Source organism: Toxorhynchites rutilus, chromosome 2, assembly GCF_029784135.1.
Source record: "Toxorhynchites rutilus septentrionalis strain SRP chromosome 2, ASM2978413v1, whole genome shotgun sequence".
In the NCBI taxonomy this organism is placed as follows: Eukaryota; Metazoa; Arthropoda; class Insecta; order Diptera; family Culicidae; genus Toxorhynchites; species Toxorhynchites rutilus.
In genome coordinates this window covers 69,914,822-69,927,895 of record NC_073745.1, presented here as the reverse complement: position 1 = coordinate 69,927,895, position 13,074 = coordinate 69,914,822, and the positions used below count along the sequence as shown (strand labels likewise).

Genomic DNA, 13,074 nt, shown 5'->3' with positions numbered 1-13,074 from the left:
TCCTATGAGATGTCGCATCGCAACGTAATTCGTAGAAAGTCCAGCTATATTGAAATATATTAATTCTAGCTTCCTGTCACATTTTCTTTTCTTGAGTTGCTATTTACTAGGAAAAATGTTGCTTTTTCTCTTTTCTAACAGTCTCCGGACACTGTGTACTAAAAACTGGATGATTTATGTCCAATTTTAATTTTTGTTCTTTATTGATTTTGATACAATTCACGCATTTAAATTCAGTTGATGAGCATCCAGATGTTTGATGATGTTCATTACAACTTGAGCATTTCTTTTCATTATTCCAAATTTTACTTTTGTGCCCGAATTCTCCACATTTGAAACAACGCAGAACATTAAAGGCCTCAGCTACTGAGCACTTATCCCATCCGATGCTCACTTTTCTAGTAGTCATCAGACATCTATAAGTCTCATAATCTACCTCGTATTGTATTTGTTGTACTTTAAACGTGGATTCTCATAATCCGCAGTAACTTTCACATCTTTAAACGTGATGTCTTTCTTTTTGACTTTTCAAAAGGTCAACGAAAACATCTGAGGAAAATCGATCACTCATTCCCAAAACTTTCAATCTTGATTTTATCGGTTTGGGAACAACAGCGTTGAACTTATCTCCCCGATTACTTTCGATGCTACTCTTCACAGAATCTACATTATTTCCTGTCACACACTCGACTATAATCGAGCCGTCTTTCCCGTTTCTAAAATTACTAATTGTGTGGATTTTTGGATCTAATTTCTCTTCCAAAAAATTTCTTGTATCATCATTTTTATGCGAAGACTCGACAGGTTTAATAACAATGACAGGGCAAGCCTTACGTTTTTTTTCGGTTTTCGACTTTAACACACTTGCGTATGTGCGAACATTATTTTCAACCTCGTCATCATTTATATTGTCATCTATTTCCACTTGTATCGGTTCTTCGCGCTGATTCGTTAAAATTTGTTTTTTTCTACTAGAGCAGTCCGCATCAGAACGAGCTGTTCTGTTGCTCCGAACCCGCTTCCGGTTTATCCCAGCTAATTTCTTATCTTCGATATTAATTTCAATAAATGAACTTTTCAAATATTTCAATTGTTGAGAAATGTTGATCTCAATACTTCCCATTTCTCAATAAGAAGTTTATCGAAAGATTTGATCAGTTTCTCTATCTCATTCTCAATTGCAACCTTTACATGCTCATCGATGTTTCTCTGGAATTCGCTCAGAGAAAGTGAAAGAGAAGAGATTTTTGACGTAGGATTACGTCTTTCGGGAACATACTGGGGTACAAATTGAAAATCGAAAATCGAGCACATCGTGAAAATTATCCAATTTCAAACGCTTATTGCTCAGTCATTCCATGATTGATTGATGAAATTTTTGCGTCAATCGATTCCAGCATTCCATAACAATTTTCTATATTGAATAAAATAATATATATCACTAGCTAACCCGGCAAACTTCGTCCCGCCCATTTACTTGATTCATTCTCGAGAAATGCAGAAATTTGTGTTTTATTTGTATGGCAGCCACCCCTAAGAGAGGGGGGAGGGGTATCTAACCACCATAGAAACATTTATTGCACCCTAAAACTTTCACATGCCAACTTTGGTTTCGTTTGCTTGGTTAATTTCCGAGTAATGCAGAAATTTGTGTTTCATTTGTATGGCAGCTCCCCCTTAGACAGGGGGGAGGGGTCTCAAAATATCACGAAAACCTTCCCCGGCCTCAAAAACCCCTACATACCAATTTTCACGTCGATCGGTTCAGTAGTTTCCGAGTCTATAAGAATCAGACAGACAGACAGACATCACTCCATTTTTATATATATATATATATATATATATATATATATATATATATATATATATATATATATATATATATATATATATATATATATATATATATATATATATATATATATATATATATATATATATATATATATATATATATATATATATATATATATATATATATATATATATATATATATATATATATATATAGATGAAACGAACTATCAAACAATTGAGAAATCGCAACCCCTATCCTAACGGAAATATCCACTTCTAATTGGTCGAAGTTGACGACACATGCGGCGGTTCCCTAACAGAAACATCAAAACCAAGCCTGGGGGAAATCAACATTGCAAATACATGAAAGCAGGGGGATCTTTTGTTCCTACAGAAATGTGTTCCCTAACAGAGTCATCGAAACCAAGGTCCCCGAGGGAAATCGGCATTGCAAATATATGTAATTCGGGAGCATTTTTATATTACAAGCAGCGTGAGTAATACGATTGATTCTAGCAAATAAAATTTAAATTTGGAACTTTAATGTTGGTTGCTTCGTGAAATTTCATATCAATGACCGATCGTGTTTTGTGAAAAATTTAACACAAGTCTAATGGTAAATGGTATATGGTAGCAGTTGCGTTAAAAATGACCTTTTCTATTTCAAATCTGTTTTACCTATATTAAATAACACGTTTTTACTGATGAGAAAAATTGATAATTGTGTTCGGTATTGATAATTATCTTATATTACATTGGTGAGTTTAGTTTTCTTTATTTCATCCATACATAACACAGGAGGCATCTCGTCTAGGGTCACAGAGGGCGGTTTTCATCATACCTCGTTCCACTTCGGCATCTTCTATCTGATACGCACCACTCAACGACTGTTTACCATACTTCTGTCATCATCACTCGATAAACACTGGCGGAGTGATCAAACAATACCCAACAAACTTTGCCCTTTTCAGGGCCACCAAATAATAATTTCATTATCAAAGAATTTAGCGATGTAAGTTTTCAAACATATCCAAAATCAACAGATAGCCTAACGGAATCCTACGTCAACTATGCGGTCGTGCCTCGGACACAACCCTTCTGTGACTTTTTCCATCTCTTTCTTTACATCTCCGAAGTCTAAAGCACCATCTTGCGCACCATTATTCTTATTCAACAAACATTGATTACATTTGAACAGAACATTTTCATTTTCCGCTATTAACTTTGCAGCCGCTTTTGTGAGAGAAGTGCAGCGCCGGTGATATCGGGCGCCGCAAATCCGTCCACAAGCGACTGGATCATCATTGATCATTATTTTCGTATCACATTCTCTGAAAACACTCATCTTGCATGCAATATACCATACAAGTGGCAGTAATAGCCGAGAACAAAACACACAAGTAACACAAAAAGACGCTCAAAGAATGATGCCGCTACAGTCGCCACCAAAGTGATAGCAGACTGTAGCGTTTTGTTCAATTATATTGGTGAAAATCAGAAAAATTAAAATGGGTGGGTTATATCTATGATATAACCGCAATGTTGACGTGGGGCTACCTTGGTTTAGCAATAATTTGTTCGTATTGATTAAATTTTTGTTTGAATGAAAAAATTTCCGAAATCAATGTGTTGGGGAAACACAGTTTGAAAAAAATACCCCCGACTTGCATGTATTTGTAATGCGATTCCTCCAACGCTGCTTAATTTTGAAGTCTGTGTTAGGGAACACATATCGGTGAGAACAAAAGTCCCCATACTTTCAAGGCTGCTTAGTTTTGATGGCTGTGTTGGGGAATCCGTAAATCAGGCCAATCAGAACGAGGCAGTTAGGGCGTTTAGATAACGCTTAACATTTTACAGTTATTCAATTGTTTATCTAATGAAAACAACATTTTATTAATTGCAATAGAAGCGTAGAAATATTCCCTATCAATTGATGCAAACATCTTTCCGATCCAATAAGAAATGTTCGAGTTATAAGCATTCGAAATCTTTCATTTTTTCCTGCATGCTCTGTGTTTAGGTTTTAATTTTACCCCCCCATATACTCCTGTTAGTAGTAGTCCCACGTCAATAAAGCATGCAATGCAACTTGTACTTATCTGACAAATCGTCAATTAAATTGACTGTTGAACACAATATTCACACACGATTGTACACAATAAACACTGAAATTAACGGAGCACAATTTGTACACAAGCTATCATGTTCGCCATGCTGAACTGAGATAAACGGGCGCAGTAAACAATCTAAATGGGATTTTGTGCTTAAACTCCGCATCGGTGTACAGAACAGCTGTGCCAACTTAATGACAAAAATAATGTTGACATTCCTTTCAAACAAGTTTTCGAATTTAGATTCTTTTTCAAAATTGAACATCAATCACGTAAAAAAAAATTATAGGAGGTTGTGTTCAAGACACGACCACATTGTCGACGTAGAACTACTCTGTAGTTCAATTCAAGTCGCCTGTTTATAACTGCGAATATTATTTTATAATGCTACGAAAATTTTGAAATAACCATTCTACCAGTTTGGTCGCCCTGAAATGATTTTTTTTATTGTAGATTCATTCTTGTATACTACATGCTCGAAATAAGCGCAGCTGTCATCCTTGGAGAAAGTTTTGCTACTGGCAAGTGAAATCAAATGACATACAAAATCGCAGAACGATATTTACTTTCTTGGTGACTAAATAAGCGAAATAAACTCTATCTGCACGCGAACCCAAATAAATTAAAGACTTATTATAACTTATTGAATAACTTGGAACTCCCCAAATAATTTTTGGTGCACAACCTTAACACCTGCTTCACCATCGCGTCAGTTTAATGCATTGATGCAATGTCAAAGGCACCAACGATGACAGAAAACAAACACTGCTTGGAAATAGACTGAATATTTGCCTCAGCAGAGATTCATTACTAATACCCTAGCGTAAATAATTCCCTCCCGCTATCTTCCCTACTTGTTTATATTTATCATTACAAATGGGGTTTCAGCGTAGCGAAAATGCACTATTTTTACGTACGGATCATGAAGCACGTACGTACGCACACAAATACCCATATATCGATGGCTTGAAGCAACTAAATATACACACACTTATCTCTGTTTTGCGCTCTACTCAACAGAAGCCCTTTCTGTAAATATTGTCAGTCTAGATTAGCTTAGCTGTCATCCTTTGTGGAGAGAGTTTTCCTACCGTCATGCGAAACCAAATCACTGACAAAATCCCAGATCATTTATTTTCTTTGTGAGCTGACGATGGCCTTGCTTGATGATTCCCCACACAATTGTGTTGCTCAAAACATTGATGTAATGGCGTCAGTTTGATGCAATGATTGCAATGCCAGAGACATCAGCGAGTGAGTGATTTGGTCACGTGCACAGCTCAGTCCGAAACGAAGACATGTGATGACGCAAAACAAGGAATATCAAGCGATGTTCATTGCTTCGTATCTTGAACGATACTGAAGTTTGCCTTTCCTTCCTTTCCTTGTTGAATTACAGAGACTTTAAACTTATTCAGTTCATTCGTCTCTAAGCTTCGAAAAGGTCCTTGGAAAACTCTACTCTTTCCTCATATTATTACTCCACCCCCATTGCCTTGAGGAAAGCTCTCCCAGCAACGGTGTTGTCCAGTCGGTGTCCTCACGAAGAATGAACTTTGCCTCAGCAAGATCAACTGTTTATACTCTAGGTAAATATTCCCCTTAGTTCTTCTTCTTTTCCTTTGTTCACGGGGACTTTACATCTCACGATTTCCACTTCGTTGCTCGTCGATAGGTTGCTCGTTATAGACAGCTCAGTTCGGGAAAGCACACAAATGGACAGAACAAATGTATAAGGAAATGGGAATGCATCCAATTTTCATTAATTTAAACCATATATAGACTATGGGATTGGAATGTATAGCATATCAAACAAATCTTAGGGAATTCCCGAATCGTTTGGTATATAAATCGCCAAAATACGTTCGCGGCAAAAATAGTTATCAACGTTAACTTTATTTCATAAAAACGTGACCTGTTTTCTGATTTGGCACCCTTAATGAAAGACGTAGTTCTACGTCAAAAAGTCTGTCAGAAGTGGGATTCGAACCCACGCCCTCAGAGAGGACCAGAATGCTCTCTTGCCGGATTTGAACCCTAGGCCGGGGTAAGATTTTACTCTTGAGTCTGGCGCCTTAGACCGCTCGGCCATCCTGACATGTTGATAGAATAGCTCCATGAACTGTCACAACGCATCGCGTGACGGAAGTTTTTCTTCCGTTTCTTCTGATTTGAAAATTTTATCACTAACTTCTAATATTTTGAGATCCACCAGAGCACCAGAGGCGGGAAAGTACGAAAGTGCAGCCGTCGGACAGTCCTTTCGAAAGCGCCGGCTTTCTTGCGTCACTCCAATGGGGCCGAGTAATGCCTCACGTTGTGTAGTGCACCATTAGATCCGGCGCCCGAAGTGTTGTTATCTCGTGAGAAGCGAACTCCTTCAGTGCATGGAACATAATCATGCATGTGTGTGGGTGTGTGCTGCCCATATATGAACATGAACAATTTCGTACACTAGTTCCGAGAGTAAACACTCCGTCGGCGGCAGCGGGGATTTGCGAGAAACGTTTTCGCTGCAAAGCCAACACAGAGTAAATGCATTCTGGCTGTTTTGCTTTCCATCTTCTCCTGCCAGCCAGCGAACGGGAATGCAATATTCAACCATTCAGTTTGCTGTAAATTTCAGGTTAAATAAACATCGAACTCGACTCCGGCATCCTCGGGTTCGTTCGCTTGGTGTGTGAACAGGCTGAAGGCTAGTGATTTTCGAAGGAATGGATTAGATTTACTCAAACAGCAAAATGCTCAAGATTTTCCATTTGTCGGAAATGGGAAAATCATGCATACGTCTAAAATTCGACACTGGAAGCGATATGTTGAGATGTTTAGAAAATTTGACCAAATATAGAGCTTCACAATCTGTGTTAGTATTCTTGATTAAAATAATTACTCCACCCCACCCCTCTGGAGCGCTATCACTCGAACTTAACCTCCGTTGTCTCTCTCTCTCTCTCTCGCTCTCTCTCTCCCATTCGTGGTATGCGATTAAAATTTGGAATAACTTACACAGCTTGCAAATCCCGGGGCTCAGCTCGGCAATTGACGCCCTGCCGTGTTCGGAAGAACCTCACCAGTGGCCGGGTTTTGGGTGGCCGTCCGGCGGCCCACATTATTGCAAGCTGATGCAGTTCAAAATTGCATGATTATTCACGCCCCGCTGGCTCAGCGATTTAATTGCATCGACGGGGGAGAAGAGAAGTGTGCACTCAGCACTCAGTGCCCCAGAGACGCGGAAGTGCGCCTTCTCGTTCGAAGCGCATGAAATTTTAAATGTTAATTTTTTGCAATTCAAACTGCGGCTGCCGAGCAGATATGCTACGGAGTTATGAGTTTCTCCTGCCGGTGTTAATATGCACAGAACCGTTGTTGCCACACCGTTCGGGATGGTTTCGCATTATGTTGAAGCAAACGGTGGCATGAAAAATCCCCAAAGTACGGATGGGTGGAGGTCATTCACCGATGTATTGTTCCATTATCATAACATAAATCGTTGTTGAACCCATGGCTTCACAATTATGCAGCTACAAATGATGCGAGCAAATGAGGAATGGAAACCTCGTTTGTTTGCTTGAGACGTGAAGGTAAAGCACAATATCAATGTGAACCGATATTATGGTGGAGTTATAATGAGTGACGGAACAATAAATAGATATGTTTGGAGGCGAATGAACTGCAAAGTTTAAAGCCTCTTAAAAACAAAGAAACAAACAATAAATAGATATTCCTTGTAAAGTTACATTTAGTGGCCCGGGTAGCTCAGTCGGTAGAGCGTTGGACTTTTAATCCAACGGTCTAGGGTTCAAGTCCCTACTCGGGCGGTTGGATATCTTTTAAAATATCACACAGAAAAAAAATAACAGTTTTCAATACAGTACAAACGTTTAATTATTTCTGATTAACTGATAGCTTAAAAAAAGGATTTGTTAGAAGCGGGATTCGATACCCCCCCACGCTCTCAGAGAGAATGCTCGACGTTATAGGAGGCTTCGATCGGTAAGATTTTTTACTCTTGAGGCTGGCGCTTTGAACCGCTCGGCCATCCTTGACCGCATTCCGAGTCAATCAGGCGTCAAGTTGATAGACACTTTTTGTGAAAAAATGAGTCCCAATCAAACAATAAATACACTCGACAAAAAATAGAGATACACAGTGCGAAGTCGAAATTTTCAGGTGATTTTTTAAATGCTCTAGCTTTGAGAAAAATCAACGCATTTAGATGGAATGCACATAATTTTGAATCTTAAACTTTCAAATTCTGCAATATTTTAGGAACACATTTTTGTTTTAGTGTGTGTAGATGTAGAGGACAGAAATATCGGGAAGAACTAAAAACATCGATTTCTTTCTGTTTCTCAAAGTTTTTGTGGACTAACACATTTTTTCCTTATCAAATCAAAAGCAAATTCAATTAATCTTATCAACCAGTATTCATTTGATTCTTACAACGTTCTTGTAAGATCTTTCAATACGGAGATATTTCGTTTTGATGATAAATAATTCAATAAATAATGATCGAATTGCAAATCGAAAAACAGTTTTGAAAACATGCTCAATTTATCTTTAAAAAAGTGTCAATAATAGATTTTTGCAGTGTTCTAGTAAGTCTTCTATAATTTTCCAATTTTTTCAATATTTCTTAATGTTAGCAGACTTTTTTTTTAGTCTGGTCTACCTCCTAAACCTCTGTGAACGATTCCTATTGATACGTTTAGTTTCATTTTTTTCAAACGATCGATGTGTAAAATGTTTGGTAGTATCCAAAATGGTTGTTAGGGTCCAAATTTGAATACTGTTCAGATCATAATTATTGCGAGCCCGGGTAGCTCAGTCGGTAGAGCGTTGGACTTTTAATCCAACGGTCTAGGGTTCAAGTCCCTACTCGGGCGAGGTTATTTTTTATGTGTAAGAATATAATGAAGATACAAACAATAAACAATATCCTCAACTTGAGCGTTTATGTTGTGAGGAGATACGTGTTAAAAAATAAGAACAAAAATATTTGTCAGAAGTGGGATTCGAACCCACGCCCTCAGAGAGGACCAGAACGCTCATGGTTGGACCCTCGGATCGGGTAAGATTTTACTCTTGAGTCTGGCGCCTTAGACCGCTCGGCCATCCTGACTTATTGGAATCAATGTAAAACAATATTTTCAATAATGAGCATTAAGAGTAAAAAGCAAGAAATCAGCAACTACAGATCGGATTCCATTATATACAGACTCCTATACTCCCCCTTATTCCGCACGGCGAATGAGGTGAGATGGTTCAAGTCACTGCATTCCCGTAGACGATTGGCGTAACTATAGTTTGTCACTAGGTGAGATTTGAAGTCGTGTTATTATATGTTATCGACTCGGGTATCAAAAAGAAGTTTAAAAGTAAGGTATCTTCCACAATGAAGCGAGAAACTTTGCTATCTCAAGTCACTCGCTGCGTGGAATAAGGGGTATATGTTTCGATTATATACAATTTTGGACTAGGGTACACCCAAAATTGATTTTTAGCTCATGTTTTGTCATCCCGATTTATTCCCGTTTATTCCGCGTGGCGAGTGACGTGAGATTGCAAAGTTTACTGCTTTATTCTGGGAGCCACCTAACTTTTTAGCTCCTATTTGACACTCGAGTCGATAACAAATGAGGACACGACTTCAAATCTCACCTAGTGACGAACTATAGTCACGCTATTCGCATACGGGAATTCAGTCACTTGAGCCATCTCACGTCATTCGCCGCGTAGAATAAAGGGGTTAGAAAACACTTTCCTACTTCATTTTATAATGAGGTGTAATATTATCACGCATTTATGGATAGCGTGGTCGTGTAAAACAGCCTTGCATGCTATCTGGCCTTGGTTCGATCTCTGTTGACATCATTTGGGCTTTTTGTTGGGTGCAAACCCCAAAGGAAATGAAAAAAGGGAAAAGAAAGAGATGTCTGCTTCCATACATCCAAACATTTTAAAGCTTTTGAGGCAGATGATTTGTTTTACTCATTTGACGCATCTGGACACGAAAAAGCAGTTTTTCTGCTGAAGATGAAATGTTTTCTTGCAACACTAGTTTTGGTGTATCGTCGATTTTTTATATTAAAGATATAGCAGTATGATGGAACCAAAATTGGTTCTTCGTCGAATTTTTATGACGATAAAAAAAGGTGGAATCATCATCAAAATAATGCATATTTATTTTCTATGGGAATTTATTAATGAATTTATGCATGTACAAATTCAAAAATTATTTATTGGCAACCTTGTTCAATATAATGATGGGTGAACAAAAAATATGAATGTCATTCATCACCCGATTTCGAATAATAGGAGCCCGGGTAGCTCAGTCGGTAGAGCGTTGGACTTTTAATCCAACGGTCTAGGGTTCAAGTCCCTACTCGGGCGTGTAATATATTTTAAAATGCCAGATATAGAATAGAGTTAAAATAACCGAGTATACTAATAGCTTTAGTGAAAAAAGAAGAGCTTTTATGGAAAAGTATTTGTCTGAAGTAGGATTCGAACCTGCACCCTCAGACCAGAATACTCGACATTAGAGAACCCATGCGCTTTTTACGGATAAGATTTTAGTCTTGATTTCTGCACCTTATGGCGGGTTTACACTAGAGAGATCTATAGCTATAGATGGATTTATTCACGTGACAATAGGTGTAAACGGGTGAGAATAAATATGATATACTTATTCGAGGTATATATAACTTGAATAAATTCAGCATGTGTAAACGTTTGTGAATTTCTCACTGGTGAGAAATCACTAAAGTTGGATGCAGTTCTACTTCAGGTGAATAAATTTACCGAAAATATGAATATATTTATTATAGAAGTTCACGCTAGTGTAAACGGTTGATGCGATTTCTATAAATCTCATCAAATTTCTTCACATGAATATATCACTAGTCTAAACCCACCCTTAGACTACTCGGCCATTCTGAATTGTTGAGGTTCGTAAAAAAGTCTTACATTTTATATATCTTGACTGTAAAACGTGTAAAACTAATTCCATGTCCAAATTTGATCGACTGCAAAGGGTTAATGATCAATATAGAGTCCGACGGCCAGTCAGAATTCAGTTGATAAGTAGTATTCGAAATAAAAACGAATCATGTTCCAATAACGCAATGAATGTTACAAAGCCCCATTGCAATACATATTCATATAGCCTAGCATACATTCAAAATTAATTGAGGTTTTTCATATATTCATTGTGTAAGGCAAAACAATTATGTCACATTAAACTGGTCGGTCTTTAGTTTGTGTTTTGTGAGCAACCCAATAACCAAGTGAAAAGCTTGTTAAACCTGCATGAAATGAGAAGAAGAAGAACAACTTTCTGGAGAAAAATCAGATGAAAAAATTCTACTTCAAGTTTAAAGAGAAACACTTGTTAAACTTCAAATAGAATTATACATTTGTTTTCTAAAATTTAGGAATACAACACACAGTCATTGAAAATTAGCGACACTATCATAAAACAATCGAAAAGAGGGTGTCCAGGACATGTGATACTGTTTAAGAACGCCTCGTCTGTGCAACATGGTTGTAAAATAGAAACTGACGGTTAGCCCGAATAAATGTGTAATTTGTTAAGGCGCGTCCACATTATGCCGAATGATGCCGATCGGCCTGTAGCAGGCGGCATATTCGGTTCGTTATGTAATGTGGACGCCCCATCGGGTGCACGAAGCCGAAGTCCCATCGGATGCACGAAGCCGTCACGAACACACGAAGCACTATGTCGTCAACGCTAATTTACTTCGTTTTGTTTTGGTTCGACTTTCTCGAACCGGACCCACTTGTTTCGGGTTGGGTTCGATTTGATTCGAGTCGGTTTTCGGCACGTCGGCAAGCCCGGGCGGTACGTCCACATTTAGCCAGCTTTACCGGGCGGCCAAGGCCGATTGGCGTAATTTGGACGCGTCTTTACATGATATATTTTTTTCTTTTGCAACTGTAGTAGGATAAACAAAATTTAAAAGAAAAATAAATTGACATTTTTGAGAAGTTGGTTTGGTATTCGAATTGATAGATAAAATACTAATTTGAATCGTTTTCGGAGGAGGAAGCTTACAAGCCCGGGTAGCTCAGTCGGTAGAGCGTTGGACTTTTAATCCAACGGTCTAAGGTTCAAGTCCCTACTCGGGCGGTTGATATTTTTTGAATTATTCTCTGGAATAGAGATGAAAACAACAATTACTATAAAAAAATACGGTGGAAATGTTCATGTAAGGCAAATGATGTTGATTTGTCCAGTCGAAAATACGATTTTCGTTTGTCCGCTTTTTTGAATGCTCTAGTTCAGCGCACTTGTGTCAGATCAGGTATTGAAATGTTTCCAAACATATAAATAAAATTGTCTTTTTCATGATTTACAGTAGTTTCCTAGGATATTTTTACGTTGTAAACATCATCCCTTCAGAAACGTTTTTTGTTCTGTCCATTTGGGTGCTTTCTCGAACAGAGCTGTCAATGACGGGCAACTTATGCAGCCGTTAGAATAGAAACAACGAAGAGCGAAAGGATATCACACCTTCGATACTTTTAGTTGCCATTCGTATTTGCTCTCGTGTGCCCCGGCACTGTTCTGATGCAACAAGTTCCTTGCTTTGTTGACGGTTTTGACCGAGAGTCGAGAAACGATTTTTCACAAACAGTCATTCTCGCGATTTTCCATTTTTATCAGTGCAACTGTGTGCATCCGTTAGACGCGTGTTTGATGCTTGTTGAATGGAGATGCACGATGTCTCTCGTTAAGAACTCATTCTTCTTCTTTTTATTGAATTCTAGAAACTTTAAACCTTTCAGTTCATTCGTCTCTGGTCTTCAAAAAGACCCTTGGGAAACTTTCCTACTCGTTCACCTCCATTGCCTTGAGAAAGGCACTCGATCCCTCGCCATCCAGCTCGCCCAGCAACGGTGTTTTCCAGTCGGTGTCCTCACGAAGAATGATGATGAATGAATGATTAATAGGGTGCCAATTCGGCATCGGACTGTTGAGCAATTCAGTTCACTTTGCTTTTGCTGCGCTTCGATCTAAGATCTAAGTGGGTTCGCGTGTCAGTCGCAAAACTGCCATTAACTAGGATTGTACTAATCTTGATCATAATAAAGCAATGCTACTATTTTCGAGGTTGTTGATATTCACAAAAAGAGTTTA

General features: G+C 38.2%; 6 non-coding genes across 6 annotated transcripts; 4 read left to right on the top strand and 2 right to left on the bottom strand.

Moving 5' to 3' along the window:
* Positions 1-5,880: 5,880 nt before the first annotated feature.
* On the bottom strand, positions 5,881-6,009 carry Trnal-caa (transfer RNA leucine (anticodon CAA)). Its single transcript has 2 exons — positions 5,972-6,009; positions 5,881-5,925 (listed from the first exon to the last, which is right to left on the bottom strand). It is a non-coding gene; the product is annotated as a tRNA-Leu (tRNA).
* Positions 6,010-7,656: 1,647 nt separating this feature from the next.
* Trnak-uuu (transfer RNA lysine (anticodon UUU)) lies at positions 7,657-7,729 on the top strand. The gene has a single exon. It is a non-coding gene; the product is annotated as a tRNA-Lys (tRNA).
* Positions 7,730-8,724: 995 nt separating this feature from the next.
* On the top strand, positions 8,725-8,797 carry Trnak-uuu (transfer RNA lysine (anticodon UUU)). The gene has a single exon. It is a non-coding gene; the product is annotated as a tRNA-Lys (tRNA).
* A 114-nt stretch (positions 8,798-8,911) lies between these two features.
* Trnal-caa (transfer RNA leucine (anticodon CAA)) lies at positions 8,912-9,033 on the bottom strand. Its single transcript has 2 exons — positions 8,996-9,033; positions 8,912-8,956 (listed from the first exon to the last, which is right to left on the bottom strand). It is a non-coding gene; the product is annotated as a tRNA-Leu (tRNA).
* Positions 9,034-10,231: 1,198 nt separating this feature from the next.
* On the top strand, positions 10,232-10,304 carry Trnak-uuu (transfer RNA lysine (anticodon UUU)). The gene has a single exon. It is a non-coding gene; the product is annotated as a tRNA-Lys (tRNA).
* A 1,686-nt stretch (positions 10,305-11,990) lies between these two features.
* Positions 11,991-12,063, top strand: Trnak-uuu (transfer RNA lysine (anticodon UUU)). Its single transcript has one exon. It is a non-coding gene; the product is annotated as a tRNA-Lys (tRNA).
* The last annotated feature ends 1,011 nt before the right edge of the window (positions 12,064-13,074 follow it).